Here is a 21,983-nt window from a genome sequence, read left to right on the forward strand (position 1 = left end):
CTGAGATTTCATTTAACTCCAGCTCTCGACACAGGTTCGGGAAAGCCCCATGAGCTTCTTGTTGTAGAGTGAAAATGCAACGCACACGCTATTTGTTGTTTGTTTATATCACGCAGTCTGTTCTTCTTCTCTCGGTTATCACGCAGTCTGTCTTCCGGTTGTTGCCTCTTTTGAATGACGAATACACACTACCGCCTGCTGGTAAGGAGAGTTATTGCCACTCACGCATGCGCAGTTCGTACGTGCTTCTTGGCCGTCGGCTGAAGTCTTTGCGGTGTGTTCCAGTGCGACACATGGCCAAAACGCAGAGACGCGAGGTGACGCAACAGTCGGGGTCCGTCTGTGTCAGTTCTTTGGTGTCAGCTTGGTGTGTCCGGGCCTTAAAGGAACACATGGAAAACTAGCACAGGATTATAGAATATATGGTACACTGACTGGATATGATCTGCTCTGACTACTAAGAATTACCCATAGCCTTCTTGTGGGCAGATCTGCCCTGTATATTGTACATTGTTCATCTATAACCAACTGCTGAAGAAAAGTGTGTGCCTTCAGGGAAAAAAAACATTCTGACTTTGAATTATGAAGTAAAAAAATGAGGTGTAAATCATTAAACACCATATCATCTGGAGAAAAACATTGCCTTATGAATATGTACAGTCTGCTTCCAAGACTCCCATTCACCACAGGCGATATTATTTCATGAGGCATTTGTTTGTCTAATCAAACAGAAAATCTGCAATCCATATTGCTTGGGGGCTGCTGTAGGTGATCTTTTTTTTTTCAAGTTTTCTCACCGTAACAAAAGTAACAGTTTTGGTATTCCCAGTGCAATTTTGGATTTGTACAAACTGTAGACATGGGCCTCTTGGAAACTATTTAACCTCATGATCAAATAAGCTCAGAAAGTCAGTGTTGCAGTTATGCTGCATAATGAAATCTCAAAGTCTGGATGCATCTTTAATCGACTATTTATTTCCACATAGACAAAGTTACATTTTGTTTATCCCTCAATAGGGTTTTTATAATCTCCATTTAGTTTGAAAAACATAGATGCATATGTTTGACTAAAGCATCTTAATTCTGTGCTGTGTTTAAAATACCAACACCAATAATGAAAACACAGTTATCCGTTCGCGTCTGTGTCCCTTTTGTAGCATCTGTTCTCTTTCTACAACACGCTACACAATCTCTAATAATCATGAATTCCTCTTATCACATATTGATAGATCTTTCTACTAGTAACAATGCATCTAAGTATGTCCATCTGAATATTTACCAACAGTAAGTTGCTGAAGGCAATAGGCGGATATGTGTTCACCCCCAGTCTGTTTCATGTGTATGCATGTGCATGCCTGTGGACTTCAGACTGCATGTGTGTGTATTCCATTTCAGTCCGCTCCTCTAGGCAGGGTCAGGCAATCGGATCAAACCACAGAGTAGCAGATGTTATCAGTGATGTGAACATCTCTCCCACGTACAGAGCCTGAACCGCTGTAGATTAAAATGCAAAGTGTTTTTTGCATACTCATATCATTATTCATGTTTTCACAGATGTCACAACAGTATGAGAATGTTTTGCATTGTTGTGTAACTAACATAGCTACAACACGTAGTCAGTCTGTCAATTGCCCTCTGGTTTGGCTGTAAGCATTCAGTTTAGCAAAACACGATCAAGGTCTGCAGCTACATTGTAGTATTCTGAGTGGCGTTGACAAGGAATTTTCTTCTATCCAACATTTTTGAACAGTTCGGATTATTGTCCTCATAGTAGATGGGCATTCATACGTGTCACACAGTCAGAGGCAGCAGTTATGAACTGGTTGTCAAAGGAGAGTAAGCATATTTGACTGAATGGCTTTTAACTGAAACAAATAGAGGTTTTATAATGTCTATTGAATGATAGCTTTTTGATTGCATTGTTGACCCATTATCATACATTGTCTTTAAGTTACTCTGCTGTTTGGTGTTCCCCATGAAGGCAACATTGCAGACTCATTTTTTTAACACAAAAAACAGAATCTCTTGTTTGGTCCAAAAGCACTACAGACTTTAAGTATTTTTGAAATCCAGTTGTTGAGTTTTTTTTTGTACTTAATGTTATTCACGTTGGAGTAAAGCACTAGCCCAAAGAATATACAATAATTGTCAGGCTTGGCAAGGTATTGATTTATTTCTCCTGGCTTCACATTAAGGGCTTTTTTATGTGTTGTGTATTTAGCAGATCTTACTGGTTAAATATTTATTGGTCAGTATATTACTGTATGCCAAGGCACTCTCATTCCCAAAGCGTCAAAGGCGTTCTATCAGTATCTTATAAAGGCCCACAAGACTCTAAGCCTCTTGAAGAGACGCACCAAGCTTTCAAGTAACATCAATGTATTCCCATCAGTTGCAATATTAGACACTCAGCAATTCCTCTGGAAATCAGGAGAAGTATTTTAAAAGATGACAGTCTGCCAGCGGCATAGGTTGACTACTCAGTGGGTAAAACAATGACGCCAAAGGGTTCCTAACAAATCGTTCGAATACGACAAGTTAGTACAGAGAAACAAGTTGATTCAGTTCTGCCAAACGGTTGTTGTTTGCTTCCATGACTTCCAGGACTTGCACTTTGCATTTCTTTGGTGCTGTGTAGTGTCAGCCTCTAACAGCAAGAATTTTAAATGCAAGGGTGACGACAATCTGTTTCGGTTCCAGCCTGAGCAGGAAGCAGATGGCTGAATATTGTTTCTGTGAGCCACCTTTTAACAGGTTGTGGCAGTAAATATAAACAGGTTTTTTTAATACCATGAGCAAAGATGGAAGCATATTGCATTACTTATTTTTCTACAAAAGCCTTTATTGTTGAAAAGATACAAAGAAGACAGTTGATAGTTTGCATGTGAAGTAATAATCAAATAATTTAGTTTTTCTTTTTTGTTCGTCTTTCTCTGCGGCAACCGATTGATTATAAAAGACTCAGACATCGAACCCATCACCCATACCCGCTCCGTCCCTCAGATAGAGATGAGATGTGTTTAAAAATAAATGGGTAAATATTATTTAGCTGTCCGATGCACTATTTGAAAAGCCTGTTCAACCAGCAACTAGAACTGAGACCTCTTGATGCAACACTTGTATGATGCCTAATGTAAAAATATTTCAGATAGAGTACTGTGCTCGCATCCACAAAAATAGTCTTTACGATGATGTTGTCTTCAAGCTAAATCAGGTTATAGGCGACACTTTAAATGAACCTAGACTTTTCAGAATGCCTATAGGCATATGATTACAACAAGGAAACTAATGATATTCACTGCAACAGAATATTCTTTCAGTTTTTACGTTCTCTTTACTGTGAACAATATACAGTAATAGAGTAAACAAAATATGAAGTTCTAAAAGTAATGCAACATTGACCCCTTTCCCACCAAAGGCACCAAAAACCTTCTGTTGAAGAACCAAGAACTGAATATGTAAGGCGTACGTCGGAGGCTGTGGCGAGACTAACCTGAATAACAGTTCATGGCAAGTAAGGCGAAGAGAAGAAAGTTGTAACAGGCGGTAGCGCTGAGAAAAGAAAAGTGACAGAAACTTATAAAAAACACACATATATAAAGTCAGGCAACACTTACCAGGCATAGTGTGATGCTGTTTATTTTTACCTTACTTTTAATGACTATCCGTTTGCCATTATTGACCGTTTTGAAAAGCAGCACACTGCTTCAGCGGCATACGTTTTCCTGTTGTTTTGTATTATAGCAGCTATTGCGAGGAATCAAAACATGGACTACAGGTTGCCATGTCAGACTCTCACAAGTACAATCATAAGGACAAATATGCCGGTAAAATATGCCAGTGGGAAACTGATAATGCCACAATATGATAGCAACAAGTAGTAAAGATAGTCAGATTACCTTTGGTTGCTATGCTAACATCACCCATCTAATACCAGAGAAACATTAGTAATGGTGGTATGATGCCAAACAGTGGCAATTCAGATTGAAAACACATCCACTTATCGGATGTGGGATTTTCATCAGTAGTTTTATAGATTCAAACTGAGCACACATTTAGAATGTATTGATCTTTGACCCAAAGGTGCTCTGACCTGTCAGGCACCCAGGGGACTCAGTCGCAGACAACACAGAATTGTCTTTGGTGAGTTTTAATGTAACGGAAAAAAGTCAGGGGAAAAAAGGACAGGGCAGAAGCAAAAACAGAGGGCAAGCCAAGGTCAACAACAAAAAGGTCAGGAAGTGAGTCAGAGGTACAGACAAGGGCTTGGAAATCCATGAAAACTGGGCAAATATCACTAACAGGTAAAAAAAAAAAACAAGGCTTGTCCAACTGGCTAGAGAGCTTGACATGAGCACAAGGCAATCTGGCAAAGGCGTAAAGGATAAAATGAAAATCCTAACATGCTTTTTTTCTCAGGGGATTGTTTGCGGGTGATCCCTCCTAAAAGAGATACCCACACACAGCAGAGCACTGGAGAGAAGGAGCACCATGCCAGACTGACATTAGAGGGGCAGCTAATTGCTTGAAGTTACCGTTTATGCTGACAATAAAGATTGAATATCAAACAGTTGTTCTAAAGGTATCTGTTAAATGACAAACCATTTTTAAATTGCGACCCTGAAGAAGTGGGTAAAAACACAATTTAACCACTGTTATCAATGTCAATATAGTGTGTGGTTCTTTAAAAAAAGCATCTGGTAACATTGCAGAAAACTAGTGCTCAGTATTAGCAAATGAATATTTTTACCGATAAATTAATTCCCACAGAATCCCATTGAGCAAGAGCATTTCTTTTTTATTGGTTCAAGACTAGCTATAAGCATACACACATTATCACTGTATGATTACAATTGAACAAGAAAAAGGCACTATGCCTGTACAGGTATTACAAAAAAAGTCGGGTAGTAGTAATAATTACACCTACCACTATCATTATGCACAATCCTAATCAATGGTCATTGCGCTTAATGGGAACTGCAATGTTGTAAATATATAGTTACAATGTGCAGTGTGTGTGTGTGTGTGTGTGTGTGTGTGTGTGTGTGTGTGTGTGTGTGTGTGTGTGTGTGTGTGTGTGTGTGTGTGAGCAGTTAGCGCTACGGCTCTAATGAATAGATGCGGCACACGGGGCCTGTGGACACCTGCTGTTGCCATTAGTCACAAAGAGCATGACTAATCACCGTGGCTTTCGAATCTGATCAGGTTATTCAGTGTCCCTTAAACTCAAGGACCCTTTATTAAGCGGAGCACATGAGGATTTGGTGATAATGCCAGCTTGTTCAGATTTATGCTTTTCCAGGAGCAAATAAAATGCAGAATGGAAAATACCCTTTTATTGATTCAATGCATTTTCTCTACCACAGAAAACACACGACCTGGAGGGGTAGCTTTAACTTAGTGGCACATTTTCCATGGACCCAAAGAGTAAAGTAGAGCAGCAAGTATTAATTGGCACCCTGCATTGATAAACAAGCACACCTACTACCATCTGATGCCTCCCACATTGTCTACACCGTGCTCCTTTTCTCCTCCGCTGCCAAGTGCACTGATTAAATCACTCTCCCAAGAATTGAAACAATCAATGTTCAGTGAATCCCAATTCCTACCTGTTCCCATAGCTACTGGAAAGACAGAAGACACTATTTACTATTATAAACGGCAAGGCACCCCCACCACTCTGCACTTTTATACAGCAGAACAATTTAAACAGCAGAACCACAAGGTCTGCCCTAAGAGGGGAATGTACAGTCCCTCTTAGGTCCAGTTCCTTTGGTAAACACTGTTTCTCTGTGAGGGCATCAACACTTTGGAACACAATACCAATACAGATAAGGAATAACACCTCCTATCATACATTTAACCACTATCTTAAGAACTGGCTTTTAAGCAATCAAAAATGTGAACACTTTTAACTGTATTCTATATGATAGTATTTCATCTGTTTGCATGTTTGTCTGTTCCTATTTATTGTTGTACTGTTGTTGTCTGTTGCTGTGTGTATTTTTTTTTATTATGTTTTTATTTCTCTAGTCTTGTTGTGGTTATTTTTAACATCTTGCCAAAAGGACAACAGTTGAAAATTAGCCTGCTGGCTAACACTGGCACGTTTACAGCAATGTCGATCAATGTGCACTGTCCTTTAAATAAATAAACAAACCAAACAAACTATGGGAGATGTAGTTCTCTTTTTACAGTTTTGTTCTGGTACAGTATAGTAACACTCTTGATCAACATGATGAACATGTACATAAGTTAGGGGTTGGCAGCAGAATGGGGCAGTGCGACAGAGAAACAGTGGGGAAGAGACAGTGATGAAGGCTGCGAGACAAAAACAGGAAGGCTAGATGTTGAAAGATTTAGCGTTGGGGGTCACCAGTGTGATGGTTACGCTGCAGGACCCAGCTGTGAGCGGCTGATTTACAGGCCTGAAGGACAGAAAGGCCTTCCACCCACTCTGTCGCCATGGGAGACGGCGGAGAGAAGGTCTCATCTCCTTCTCTTCCTCACCGTCATTCTCTCTCCTTTACAGTACGTATCCCGCCATCTCTCTCTAACTCTGTCAGCCTCTGCTCTTTTTCTGCCTGTCAACGCCCCCCCCCTCCTTTTCTTGATAATTCACCACCAAGCTATGGTCGTTCTGAATCAGCCACTAAATAACAGTTAGAACCAGCCTCCAGGAAGGTGAATAATGATACAAATTAAATAATTACACCAGTGGTCTCAGTCAGTCTTTCTGTTTGCCTGTGTGCACACGACCCATTCATTTCATTGGTCGGTCCAGCTGTACTTCCCTTATTGGTAATTGACTGAAATGTGGGTTATCAACCAGCTGCAGAAGGGACAAGAAGAAACCACAAACAGGAATTAAAGTCTGCTTTTTAGGAACCAGCTTATGAATCCACACACTCCAACACGCACACAATGAAACACAAACACACTCACAGAGATGCATGTGCATACACACAAACTTTCATTATCTGTGTCTGCCTGTATTCCCTGACAACACACCAGCCTCTCGTCTTCCCAGAAGCAAAAGCAACAGTTAGTTATCGGCGCACGGCTCTCCTCTTTTCTGTGTTAGCCGTAAAGCTCACGCTAGAAGTAAGAAGTACATGTAAGAATTAAAGGAGTACAATGAGTCAAGTTTGTGATCATTTGTTCACTGTTTTTCACAATTCAAACAGAATACACGCCGAGGGAGCCTGTAGAGATACAGGAGCGAGAGGGTGGGGGAAGATGTTGCTATGGCAACCAGAGCAGCGGTGCTCAACATCATGAGGCGTCTTCTAAATTTTGTGTGTGTGTGTGTGTGTGTGTGTGTGTGTGTGTGTGTGTGTGTGTGTGTGTGTGTGTGTGTGTGTGTGTGTGTGTGTGTGTGTGGATACAACGCGTGTGAATTCACCCTCCTCTCTCCAGACTGGAGGTGAGGACATCCCCCTCTAACACTCTGCCAACAGAGAGAGAGAGAGAGAGAGAGAGAGAGAGAGAGAGAGAAAGAGAGAGAGAGTGAGAGAGAGACTGAAACCCCATAATGCACTGCACGCTGCAGGGCTGAAGTCGTGCAGATTCATCAGTTCCTGTTCGGAGGGATTCTGTGTGAGTGAACACACACTCGTACACCCAGACCGAGTGCTAGTGAAACACTCAGACAACCAGGCAGGTAAGAAAGCTTTTCTCTTGATCTGTTGATCTGTCTGCTCTGGAGAGGAGGAGAGGGTTGCTCTGTGGGGATGACAGGGTGTCATTAATATTTGACATGTTATGATTCCGACAACTTCCCTGCCTGTTGCTATAGTAGTAATTGCTGTCATTTTTTCTTACTTGGAAATGTCCGAGTTCAGGATTTCTTTAAAAGCATGGATTTATCTTAGAGAGATTAGAAATAACCAATGTGCATGTCAAATATCTTCTTTTCTTTTTGCAGTTTTTTTTTTTGTGGTGAACAGTAGCTGTTGCTAATTTGAATAGGTTGGGAAGGTTTTGCATGTACTTATATTCTCGGATAGCTGGTGAACATAATATAACTTCATGTTAAGGATATCATGGGTCATGAAAATGCACAGCAAGTCAGACTTTGTCCTTCATTTCCATTTCCATGTAAATTGGGCGTTCAACATAATTAATAAAATTGAATAACACAAAAAAATATTAAAACTTTACAAAATAATACAAAGATTTCAAAAGTAAGATATAATGTTGGTCTTTAGAGGTTTAAAAGTAAATGATGCAGTACATGTTTTTGGCCAATATACTTAATGTAACACTATGACAAATTATGTATTTCAAATGTAAACCTAATGTGCCAGTCAAAATAAAAACGTGTCCTAATGATGAATTATAGGTCACACTTTCATAATGACGATCACTGATGAAGCATTTTTATTCAAATCTCTTAAATCTAAATATAAAGCACTTGTTTCACAATATTACAAATACTTTGATGAACGATGCCTGTTTTTGAGGTATATATGTTCGGCCAAGTGAAAATATTGAAAGCTGAATGGTGGTCTTTAACTTTATTACCCCAGGACTCCAATGGGACATTTCAAATCTCCACCCATGGGACCAAATTGTGGAATCATATTTCAACACTGTCATGGAGACAAAACAGACAGTCCAAATGAGAGCTTAGAGTTCAAAATTAAACTTAAGTGATTTCAAAATGAAACCTTAATTTCAAAAGGTCATAGTTTAATGTTTGTTGTACATAAAGATCCCTGGAGGAAACAATCAAACATAAGTTGCATTATCTCAAATTCCAGCTTTCAAATATTATACTGCTCAAGCTAATGTTATTAATATTATCACACACAATAGCTTTGAGACTGTTTGACTTGTGTATGTTGCACCTTTTGATAATGGGTTTTATGTGGATGTGGGAGGCTGTTTATGCTGAACACGGTAACGGACTATGCAAACAGCTTTTGTGGCTTGGGAAATGAAATGCAAAAAAGGAAATAAATGTAGATCAGACAAAAAAATCTTCTGAATATTCAGTTTGTCTCCATTTAGCCCTGACAGAGCTGGGCTTCTATCTGCATTTCCCCCACAGAAATCCACTTGTCAATCCTCAAAATGGAGAGGCTCCTCTTTTTCATTAATCTCCTTTTATTAAGAGCCCCCTCCACTTTTAATGTTGGGGTGTGATATCATTATTCACCAGACACCTATATGACAGTAGCAGATATATATCTCTGCCTCAGCTCTCTAATAATTCAGAGTTTGTGTTTAGGGGACTGAGAGCTGCTTGATATGCATGTACATACATATGACTATATAGTCATCTGGGTACATTAGCTATTCCTTAAAGTGATTTCAAGATGAAGCAGAGAGACACTGTACAAATGGATGTCTTGTTAAAAAATAACAATGACCCTACCAGAGTACTTTCAGTTGGGGGTGCAGGAGCTTTTTGAACAATGGTCATTTATATATTACACTACTGGTCTGTTATAGAGCTCTGTGTTGACAGATTCCCACATTTTCCAGTGAGCTCACATTTTGGGGCCCCAGAATTGGTACCAGAACACAGAGCTGTTCAGACTAAAGAGAAAGACATAAAGTCATTGTTTTAACTGACTGAAATTAGTAACAGTTGTTTGAAGATCATTGGTGACCTTAGAAACTCATCAACAGAGCTCAGGTCAGTTATGAATGTTAAAAATCTCAGACTCACAGGGTCTCCCTGCTGGATTTTCCATTCGCTAAGATCCTTACTCCACATTCTCTAGTGGATATTCTTTTGCTCTCAGTCCAGCTCTGGCTTTGCTTAGCAGCATGGATCAAAGGTGATATATGGATCCAGATCTCCTTGTCCAACTCCCTCTGCCTTTGTTATTTTTCTCAATTGTTTTCCCTCATTCCTGTCTTTAATGATCTGGAACACAAGGGACACATGTTCATGGATCCATGGTCTCCTTGCTATATGATCAGAATGAGCATAGACGTGAGAGACACTGGCTTGTGAGAGAAAGCAGTGCCTAAAAAGTCCTTTTCAGTCTCTCCTCTGTACACAGACATCAGCAGAGCAGTGAGCAGGAACCTGTGCATTAAATTATCTGCAATTGCAGCAATTATCATCGAGTCTAAAACCTTTCACTGTGCCCTGTTTCTTCGTCACTGCGTCTCTCTCTTTAGACAAGAAGCCTGCCTGTGTAAAGTACATTTACTCAAGTACTTATGTATGATTATAAAGTGCCTGTTATTTTCTTGAGTATCTCCATTTAATTCTACTCTTCACTTCTACTTCATTGTGACTCAGGGGGAAGAAGGGTTTTGCAGTTTCGTTTTTTTAACATTTTTCACATTTTAATAGTGCACAGCAAATCACACTACAACAACATGACATCAGCTAGTTTAAATTCATCTCAATTTCAGAAAGCTACAAGGTTCAGATTCTGCCTTGTGCAAAAATAATGTAATATTTATTATTACGTATGTACTGTATATATGCACAGCTTTATGAAACCTTTTAGTAACCTAAAGCATATTGTTATGGTTTTATGGCCTGCAACTGTATTGATTCACTCTCGACGCTCCCGTCAGCTGTTTTTCGTTGCAGTAGGCAGCTTTGCAAAAAGGGTCAACAAAAAAAGACAATGTGCACTAACCATCCAGCACCAAACTGCAGATAAATAAGGTTGGTGGAGACGAAACCAGAGAAACGTTTACAGCATGTTTCTGGTGCTCCCAAGAAGACAGAACATCTGTTAATGCAGATTTAAGACTTTTTTTGTACTATCATTAAAGTATTGAATTTGCATTTTTTAACCATAACCCTTAAATACTTGAGAGACAATGCTTTTTCCAGAGAAAACTCAGATCAGGCCATGCAGTTGAAGTCTGTTTGTATTCTAGACAATCACAATACAACATGGAGAAACATGGAGACACCATTCCCTACTCAGTATACTCCTGGAAGACAACTGCAGGGCCTTTTTTGGGCACATGTCAGTGACTTGTCAGCTCTAAAATCCGAATGTCATATTACGGGCGTCTGTAGTGCATTGCTTTGACTCTATGAACACATTGATAAATATTTATAGAAGCTGGAGCTTAACATTAACAGTTGAAGCAGCAGAGAGATCCATCATAGGTGCTTTTGAGGGCTAGTATATGAAGGCTGCAGATCAATCAAAACCTTTCCTCCACACACACACACACACACACACACACACACACACGTACATGCAACACACACACACACACACACACACACACACACACACACACACACACACACACACACACACACACACACACACACACACACACACACACACACACACACACACACACACACACACACACACACACACACACACACACACACACACACACACACACACACACCAATACAGTGATACATTCTAAACACCTTGATATATTGCAGATAAGTCAGCCATGCTGCTCTGAGTCACTTGGCAACACCCACCTGACACATACACACCCACCTCCGCAAACAGACACAACACCACGCAGTCACACATGCTCCCATAGACACACATGCACCTGACGTAGTGTTTGATGGAGTTAGACGCCATGGCAACAGAGCTGTGACTCTTGCTGTCCTGTGAGTGGACTGAGGCTGTGGAGGAGGGAGGAGAAAGCTACCAGCTAGCTAGCACCGCAACTCAAGTGCAGCTATTATTATTCCCAGTCTTTCTCTCTTTATTATACGCCTTTCAATGTTCCTTCTCTTCACCACAACTGCTATATTCTGGCCAAATGGTTTTCTTTCATTCAAGTGCAATATGAATTCTGAGTTGAACAAAAAACTCAACCAGGGGAAGTCAAGCAGGCAGAAGAGAGGTCAGCAGGCTTGTATTTTTAAAACGATCGATTGTGGAAAACCTGACACATCAGAGGGAATCATCAGACAGCAATCTCGATGATGTCTTATTTGTTGACATATTATTTTCATCTCGCCATCCTTGCACTTTTACTCACTGCATCACGCTGTTATCACACAGCAAATTCATTTAACTGTCTTTTCTGCCTGTGTTTAACCCTTTTCATAGTTCGTTTTTGTATTGCTTTGCCGTTTGTTTTCTCTGTTCCCATCAGTTTTATAAAGGTAGTAGCACAGATAAAGAAAGCAGAGGGAGGAGAAGAGGGGGGGGGGGGACGTGCAGGTGGACAGCTCTCACAAACAGAATCTGTATGAGATTTACTGCCTGCAGATACAGATGGTGGAGAGACTGTGTGGAAGAAAAAGGGGGAGAGGGAGGTGTTGAAACAGTGCAGGTGAATTGCATTTTGGTCTAGGGTAGCATTTTCACGGTCTGATTGTCTGCATTTGTTAACATACACACATGCACACAGATGCGCACACACACTCATGCACACAGATGCGCACACACACTCATGCAGTATGAAATCGTGGCTGTTGACAGAAGAAGTTTGTCTGAGTGAAGTTCCCCGGCGTTGCTCTCCTCCCTCTTTTGCATATGGTCCAAGTGCGAGCTGTGAAAGGTGAACTCGCAGCCTGCTGTGGATAAATTATGTGTGACATGTTTAGCTGTGCTGCCGTATATGGAGACTCGTGTATCTGAATACAGTAGGGCTCTGCCAAGAGGGAAGGAGGGAGAGAGAAGGAGTGAAGGACAGGGAGGGAGGAGGGGGTAGTGACAGAGGGAGCGAAAGAGAGGAGTGCCGCGAAGTAAGCATGAGCTTTTCACTTTCCATTCTCCCCTCAGCAGCAGTCAGATGAGTCCTTGCAGAGATACAGTAAGTCATTGCTGTTTACTCTGAGTATGTGTGTTACTTTGTGTGTGTTTCGACTCAAGACTGAGGTATCCCTGCTAATATTTTCTGGTCAGTTCTGCTGTTTCACTTGATTTTTTATTCACCATCTGGATGTTTAGTGTGATTTGTTGTTTGAGTGAGTTATATGTCTGCTGGAGCGGGTGTGTGTGTGTGTACATATGCAGATATGTGCGTCACCGCTAATGTGTGGTAGTTTGAGGCAGGACAGTTTTAATGTGGAAAAGAGCTGAGCAGACAAAACAATGGGTAATGTTAGTGTTTAATGTTCCGCAGAATGATTAGCACACACACACTCATGCACACACTGACACATATTCCCTTTTCTGGAAGGCTTAACTTTCTTTCTCTATTGTACTACACTGAAATCCCTGCTGTGTTACTCCCACTGTTAACAGTAAAGCTTCATGTATGCGTTTATGGATGAATGAATAAAAACACACACTGACCTCATCAGAAACACACTTACATATAGAACAACCCTCCTGTATAATGACTGCACTACTGGTGTTTACACTACAGCTGCCTTCAGGAAATGATTAAACTCCTGCTTTCCCAGGCTGTCTATACCAGTCTGACACATAAACACGTTAACACACATACATGGGCACAGACAAAATCATTGCTGAAAGGGCCAAAAATGTAAGCATCATTTGGATATAATGGCTTGATATTCTTTTATTAAGTTTGTGTGTCAATGAGGAAAGTAAACAGACAAATGAGTAAAGCGAGGTACATAAATGCTGTTATATTTATGTCCCAAAAAAGACTGTATGTGAGCCATATTGGATGAGGGGGGGAACTACCTTATGGCCAGGTCAGTCTTGTAAAAGAGATTTTAATCTCAATGAGTTCTTTAATATAAAAAATATATATAAAGGGCTATAATATGTGTGCACCACTTTAATGGGGAAAACAATAGAATAAATAGAGCACTACAGAGGACTCCGTATTTTCATTTTGAACAAAAGCAGGATTTTTTAACACCTTTTGTTTGTTTTGCATTAAAAGCTTACAGTAATTACTTGAATAGGTTCAAAGTATCTGAAAGACATTAGCTTTAGGGTCTTGACTCATTTCAAACCTTTATTTAACCAGGTGAATCCCATTGAGATCATCGATCTCTTTTTCAAGGGAGACCTGCTGCAAGTGGGTTCCACATGAAGACATAAAAACAGAAAACAACAGAAAAACAAAAAGGACATCATACAACATAGATACAGGGATTTACAATTTACATACCTAACGACATTTGCAGGTACCAACAGTATCAGATTGCATAGCATCTATCTGAGCTTTAAAAACATGCTGTGGAACCAAATTGCTCAGTTTCCATTCTTTTTGCAGACTGTTCCAAGTTAGAGAAGCTGTTTGTTTAACAAAACCACAGCATGAGATCTCAGGCAATAGCTACTTTCAATTCGTCGTGTGATCAGAGAGCAGATGTAGGATGGTAGTTTACCTAACATGGCTTTGTAGATGAACATGTACCAGTGACTGAGCCTCACAGTTAGTGAAGGCAAACCTGCCCTGGCATACAGGGTACAGTGATGAGTTAATACTTTACAGTTAGTAACACATCTCAGAGCACTGTGATAGGCGGCATCTAACTTTATCAGGTAATGGGCAGGTGCATTCATATTGATCAAATCACTATAGTCCAGCACAGGTAAAACTCTTTTCAATTAATCTGTACAGAGCATGCACAACTCAGTCGCCTCATTTCAATATGTTTATGACAGCTGCAGTGTACTGTAAACTGTGATCAGAGCTCCTGATGACAGGTCTCCATACATTCCTGCATGGATTACATGTTGAGGCTCCATCAAAATGTAATAAAAGCTTAATGGAGCCTCAACACTATTATAAAGTTCTCACTTACATTGTTTAAAGCTGATCTTCTGAAAAATAAGAATTCGTAAGTACATACTGTATACATACAACAGTTTCATGGTCGCTAAATCAGTGAGGCAACACACTACATATTTAACAATAGAAATTGATGAGCGTTTTGCTGGAAAAATACTTTTCTTTCAATCCCCAGGCAAATCAGAGCGGCTCAGAAAACTAAAAGAAATGAAATAAAAGTAATTAAAATCTTGAATAGAAATGTCAAGGTGCCTGACTGCTGATGGAAATTTGCTAAATATTCCCCGTTGTTTTGTGTACACACCCTGATCTCAACACATCTGTCTCTTTCTCACAGTTTCATTCCCTTACTGCGTCTAGTTCCCTGTCAATCTGCGTTTGTTGTGGCTCGCTCCGTTTCTTTTTCAGTGTCTGACTCTCAGTGGGTTGAATAAGCTTCTCTGCAGATCAGAGCAGGCAGATCTACAAGGTCATTAGAGTATAGAACAGCGAGAGCGCAGAGGCACTCAGATACATACTGAATTTCACTGCACACACAACTCTGTCTAAACAACTGTGTGGGAGAAAACACTATAGCGGAGAAAGAGTGAAGTGGAAACATGCATAGTTACCTGCATTTGACTCATGATTCTTGAAAAATAAGAGAAAAGGGAATGTGTCCTCTTTTCTTATCCTCCCCCACCTTTTTGTTCATTCTGCAACTAATCTGTCCTTTAGAAGGGATGTCATCTCCCTGCTGTCCTCAGCAGGCACAGGGCAGTCTGTGTCGAATACAGATGAGGAGTGTGTTTGTGTGTGGGTGAGACAATTAATGTGTATGTGAATAATGGCATGGGCGCCCTGATTTACATTATTCAATTATCGAGGGGAAAGGAAAATGTGGCAGATGCTGTGATCAAGGTGATAGCAGGAGCCTGTGAGTGAAGGTGGCTTTGAATCCCAAGCTTCAGTAAACCAACACAGAGCATATAACTGGCAGATGGACAGTGGGTCACTCAAACAAATGGTTAGGAGAGTCCTCCGGCAAGTGGCAAAATCACAGTGAGTCAGTCAATGGCGTATGATTGCTGTTTCCCCTGCCGTCTGCAGAGCTGTCACTGGACTAATGTGCACTAGTGGAAGAAGTAATCTATAGTAAATACAGTTGGCTCCTCAGTGGAGCCCTCTGTGATTTCCACAGATTAAGGTGTCAAACTGAATCACTGGTCATAGACAGTTGAAGAGTACAGATTATCCCCCGTTTGGCCAAATGCTGCTCTGATGACAAGTCAGGAAGACTGCACTTCATGTGTGTGTGGCTGCGATTCTGTAAACTGATAGCAGATATTTCGTTTTGGATTGCATCCACTCCTTTGGTATTTCCTGATTTGATCCAAACCAGAAAAAGAATAGCAGAAGGGCAAATCATTAGGGTTAATCATCCCCGTCTATTGAGCTTCATACTCCTTACAGCAATTCTGCCATTAAGCTTCTCAGCCATTGAGTTTCTAATCAGTGATCGCTGTTACTGAACCGTCTCCTGTCAAGGATTTTCCACTGTCATGAATTATCCTTATCTTGCTGCACTTGTATCTTTCTTTGTCTAAATCCTCTGTCTCACTCTGCTCCCATCTCATTACATGCTGAATATCTCCACCCTGTCTTTCTCGGGCCATGCCACCTGTTCCTCCCGTCTGTCTACCTGTCTGTCCTCCTGGTTTTTATTCGTATCATTCCCTGCCTGCATGTCTCAGAGTCTGTCTAGCTCGGCATGTGTCTGAGTGCGAGAGAGAGAGAGAAAGAGCGAGACACTCTGAAAGACTGTGTGTGTGTGTGTGTGTGTGTGTGTGTGTGTGTGTGTGTGTGTGTGTGTGTGTGTGTGTGTGTGTGTGTGTGTGTGTGTGTGTGTGTGTGTGTGTGTGTGTGTGTGTGTGTGTGTGTGTATGTGTGTGTGTGTGTGTGTGTGTGTGAATGCCGTTTTTTAATGTCTGATAAAGGCCCCCCATGCTTGAAATGCCACATGCGGAGGTGGAACATGTACACAGGGGAGCTTTTCCATAGTGGGCAGAGTACTTTTTCACGGCATGTCTGCCAAGCATCCACCCAAAACGTCTTTATCTCTTGGACGTCTCCTTTCTATCACTCACTGTCTGTTCCTCACCCCGTCTGTCTGTCTATATGTCTTCCCGTCTCTGTGACTTCTCCTTTCATTCTCGCCGTTTTCCAATCTTTCTTGTCCCACCCTCCCCGCCCACACAAATATAAACTCATACACACCTCCTCCATTGCTATTCCTGAGAGGAGCAGACTGGTCTGGCAGTGGTTTATGTCCATGAACTCAATGACACCCCACCACTGCATTACACCACAATGGCACTACCACAGCCACTGCAGTGGAGAGAAAAGCAGTTGAATAGATGAAACAAAACGTATGCATATATGCACAATCATGTTACTGCCCCCCCTTTCTATCACGCAAAAATGAACAGGTAACCATGTATCTAAACGTACATTATCTCACATCATTATTCATGTGGGTGTCTGCTTTAACTGCCTCACCCTCTGTCACTCTTGTCTCTATGTGCACGTCAGGCTGTTTAAACACTGGCGCTGATATCACAGTGCAGACGACAGCTTGCACACGTGCCACTTGACTGCTCTTGTCGTCTCCCCTCCCCTCTGTTTGTCTTACAGCCGAAGGAGGGAGTCATAGGGTGGGTTCTTTGTGTGTGTGTGTGAGATAAAGACGCGTTCATGAGAAATAGTTGATGTCGTGCATATGCATACATATTACTCATATGGCGGTGTCTTGAATATCAATGCACGGACTGACCTTCCACTCATCTCTGTAGCTTAGATGATGCAGATCTGCTGTCTCATGGTTTGTGGTCAATACTAGTGTGTGTGTGTGTGTGTGTGTGTGTGTGTGTGTGTGTGTGTGTGTGTGTGTGTGTGTGTGTGTGTGTGTGTGTGTGTGTGTGTGTGTGTGTGTGTGTGTGTGTGTGTGTGTGTGTGTGTGTGTGTGTGTGTGTGTGTGTGTGTGTGTGTGTGTGTCAGGCGAGGGACATGAGATAGTCTAGAATTACCTTGATGTTACAATCTATGAATATCTATCGAGCATCGTTTAAGTATGACCAGCACATCTGTAGGATCAGATCTCAGGCTTGCATGGGTGGGTTGGGGAATTTTTTCCACAGCGTTCACATGGGAGCAATTAGGTTGTCCCTTTGGCAAGGTATTCAAGCTCATTAATGCCACAGATATGTCCATCATTCAATGTTCCTGAGGCAGTTTAAACAGGAAGTAATACAAATTAAATGATTTTATTGTATGACGATATAGATTTATGGCGGCCAAAGAAACTATCGTTTAATAAGTTTAAGTGTTAACGTATCCATTAATCAGCATCAATTGATTTGATGTTTTCTTAATGAGCAATGTCTCCATCATTGATGAGATATTATCTTAGTATTAAATATGACTTATATTTGAAGAAAAAATAATACTAAGATCTCACCCTGTAACAATGCCAGCCATCTATATATCCTAAGGTAGCACAAAGATGGCTTCTAAAAGGCTAATATTTTAGCGTGATAACTCAAGATTGTGTGTTTGAGTGTTTTTTTGTTTGTATAAAATGAACAATTGCAAAATATGGTTTTCTGCTTCAACATTCCATAACAATTTGGAGTGTAACAAACATTTGAAAGGGTCTGCCAATGGACATCATTGGCTAAATAGCTGCTATTGCATTACATATCACTTGTTAGACGCGTTTACCCAAAGCGACTTACATACACTCAATACTGTGAGCAATCCCCTCTGGAGCACTGTGAGGTGAAGTGTCTTGACCAAGGACACAACGACATGCTGACTGCAGAAGGGATTGAACCAGTGCTCCCCTGATCCAGGATCAGCGCACTAACCAGTTGAGCCAGAGCCTACAGTTACACTAGCTAACATACACAAAAACAGCAAATAACAGAACGTTTTATGTTACGCAATGTAGACTGAAAACAAGTTTAAAAGGTACAGGATCGTAAATTCATGTCAAAAACATCTTGCATTTTTCCAAGAAGTTGTGATTATTTGTTAATTTGTTAATTGTATGTGTTACTGATTAACATAAAACGTTTGGTCAACGTATTTGTCGACAATAATGATATATTATTTCATATTATCAGGCTGTGACCATAGACTGTGGCTGCGACTCATCTGATTTGTGAAAATATGGCTCTCAGGTGTGAGACCTTGTCTATTTCTGATGTCATAGAGCTCATTTGATAAGATGGTGTATGTCATTTGATTTCCACCATGCCTCTATGATATCACGCTGGAACTGACACTGTTAACCACTTTATCCTTGCTTTAGACAAGGTTTCCTTACTTACCGTGGCGATGATGACCTTGCAGCACATTACCGGGTTACTGCAGCATAAGGTGTTGTGTGAACAAGGAACAGGACGTTAAGATAGAGGGGGCTGAGACAGTGGGTGAACAAAATGAGGACAGCTACTATTAAAAGACTAGCTACGTTTACAAAGGAGTTTATGTCACATGATACTCAGAGTGCAACCCAGCAGAAAGCACATTTCAAGAGAAACACAGAGATTTTGAGAGGGGGAAGAAGCAGAAAGCACTGAAGCATGTGCATGAAGATAAATATAAAAGGAAATCTGAGAAAGATAAATGAAGAGAGATGAACATGTCAATATGGTATCACAGGAGAACACCAGCAGTGCTTTGAATTGGTACAACATTCTGCATTTTCCAAACCCTACTTTTTCCTCTGACTTCTCCTTTTTGACATGCCAGTGCTGAACTTGTTCTTCCCTTCTCTCTACCTGACACTAACCTCTGTCTCTTAACAACTTCTGTTTCTGTTCTCCTCCCATCACTTTTCCTCAAGCCTCCATCCTTTTCCTGTCACCACCTCTGGTCTCCTTCACTTCATTTGTCTCTCACACTCTCTCCCTCTCTCTCCTTCCTGATGCTCCTATCAGAATAAAGGGCAGCTCAGGTCATATGAAGATGATATGCTGGTCACCCCGTGATGCACTATAATTTGAAACGTCCAGCATCTGCTTTTTGCTGCGGCAGCCAGCGCCCTTTAACCTCTAGCATTACTGAATTTCCCTTCCCTCCCTCCAGCTTTCCTACAAAAGGAATGTCTGGAGTCTCAAATTGACGCCTAAACAAAACTTCAAATTTCTAGACAGCATGTACAATGATATGTTTACTAATCAGATTTGACAGTGTGACTCTGTTGGAGTCATAGGAAATCAAACACGTATAGGAACCTGCTCTCTCAGCTTCTTTTCTTGATTTCCCCTCATTTTTTTCTTCCCTGGAAGTCATTAAAGGTGAATAAATTCCTCCCGTTTCTGGGCCGTGTTTACACCAGCTTTCCTCATTCGTTGTCTGTATCCCTCTGCTCTAAGATGCAGCTCTGGATTTGACTTGTGTTAACAGTGCGATAGACCATAAAAGACAGTATTCTATTTGGTTTGCACTAACCATGGCACATAAACATCTCACTATGTGTAACAGTGTTTTCATTAACAGCAATGCAAAATATTTGTCGACCATATAAAACTCGAAAATAAGACCTAAACAAACTTGACAAAAACTAGTATAGATTATCAACAAAACTCTAAGAATAACACTAAATCAATCTCAGGGACAGTTTGCCACAATGGAACATTTCCATTAATGTAGTCTGTTATATTTACTTTCCCTTCATCATTAGCTGTAACTCAAACAGCTTCTCTTCCTGCGGTCCACACAGGATTATAACACATTAACTGTGTATGTAATTGGGTTTTAACAGTCAGTAATTGAGCAACAGTGGTGTCACAGAGTCTAAATCTTTGTGTTTTTCTTAGAGAGTTGTCATGAAATAGTCCAGAGTCCTGCCAATCCTGCGGCATCATTTCTGCAGACGGATTAGCACAGTATCAGCTGGCTCCCTTTGACCCCGGTGACACTCTTGCCATTACACCCAGCTTTGTGAGGACTACAAACGCTGAAGTTGGTCACAAGTTAGACACACAATGTTTAACTGATATTTCAGTCAAAAAGAGTGTCTTTAATGTGGATTAGGGATTGCCTACTGCAATATCCCCAGCCTTCTCTATCTCTCCTCTCCAACGTATTACCTTTGCTAGTTGATCTGATGGTGTAATAATATCTCCTGCCTCTGGCTATGGGAAATGGCCACATGCATTATTCATACATGCTAAGATGCTTATTGATGACTCCTTTATTTATATATTTCCTCATTGCCAGAGTAATTTATCTCATTTTTTACCCCTACATTTGAATCCTCTGTTTTGACATGAGCCTCGTCTAATGAGCCTCGCTCACTCTGGGTTTTCAAATGGGTTGTGCTTGTCTGATGGGAATGTAGTTCAAGCCTTTGGCACAAGATATATCCATGTGGAATTGGGGCTAATAATACATGTAGGTGGAGCCCCATTTATGAAATCTACTTTATTTAATGTCAAACCTCACGGCTGTGAGCTTTGTCATAGTTGCTTCAACGAAAGAAGTGTATTAAAACCCAAATAAAATATGACTCATAGGAAAACTATATTGGCATTGCCTTAGGACTCTGTTTGGTTTGTAATTTGTGTACATTTTCCAGCTTTCGCTTTCTTTCACTCATGCGGTTATTAGAAATGGGGCATATTCTCTTTTAAGTCAGTGCATGCTTGGGTTCAGTACGACTGACTTGAATTTCTATCGTGAACGTTAAAATGCATTTGTGATCTGCTTTAGGAATATATAGATATTATTATTCCTGTTTTCACCAAAAAGTAGATACTCCTTTTACTGATTACCTCTGATGGATTTAGAGAAAAGCATCTGAAATATTTCTATAAAATGTAGGTTTATGAGCACCTTGGTAGCTCTAGTCAGTCTGCCTGCCTGGTGGCCAGGTTCAAATCTGATGTTGCCTCCCTCCCTCTTTCCTGTTCTTTTATCTGCACTGTCAAAAAAAGGCAAAATAAAAGTATTGATGTTTCATTTGGAATGTTTACAGCACAGACAAAAACCAAATTGACATCAAAAGAACTAGCAGCAACTGATGTCGCCTCTTCTCCACTTCCAAAGCCACAAATTCACACTCACTCAACCCAAAAAACGCAGACAAGTGGCAACAGAGCAGGAAACACCGCAAAAACTAAAGCAACAGATGCTCTCCAACGTTCTGGCACTGATTGACTGACAACTGTCGACTAGGTGTGTCAGGGCCTTTAGGGGGAACATGCTGCATCCCAAAAGAAATGTGGTTGGTTTGGTTGTGTTCCTCGACAGTCTACAACAGGGTGGTCAAAATCAAAAAGAGATTTTGATTATACGTT

At 40.8% G+C, this 21,983-nt stretch overlaps 1 protein-coding gene across 4 annotated transcripts in view; it reads left to right on the forward strand.

Annotated features, from left to right (window-relative positions):
• The first annotated feature begins 12,552 nt into the window (after window positions 1-12,552).
• The window catches only part of LOC117470351 (muscleblind-like protein 1), a 69,061-nt gene continuing 59,630 nt past the window's right edge, over window positions 12,553-21,983 (forward strand). For all 4 annotated transcript variants that reach the window (XM_034115099.1, XM_034115100.1, XM_034115102.1 and 1 more), the window contains exon 1: window positions 12,553-12,732. The gene's annotated coding sequence lies outside the window, so the exon portion shown is untranslated. The remainder of the gene's footprint in view (window positions 12,733-21,983) is intronic.

The sequence above is a fragment of the Trematomus bernacchii genome, unplaced genomic scaffold (assembly GCF_902827165.1).
Source record: "Trematomus bernacchii unplaced genomic scaffold, fTreBer1.1, whole genome shotgun sequence".
NCBI classification, from domain to species: Eukaryota; Metazoa; Chordata; class Actinopteri; order Perciformes; family Nototheniidae; genus Trematomus; species Trematomus bernacchii.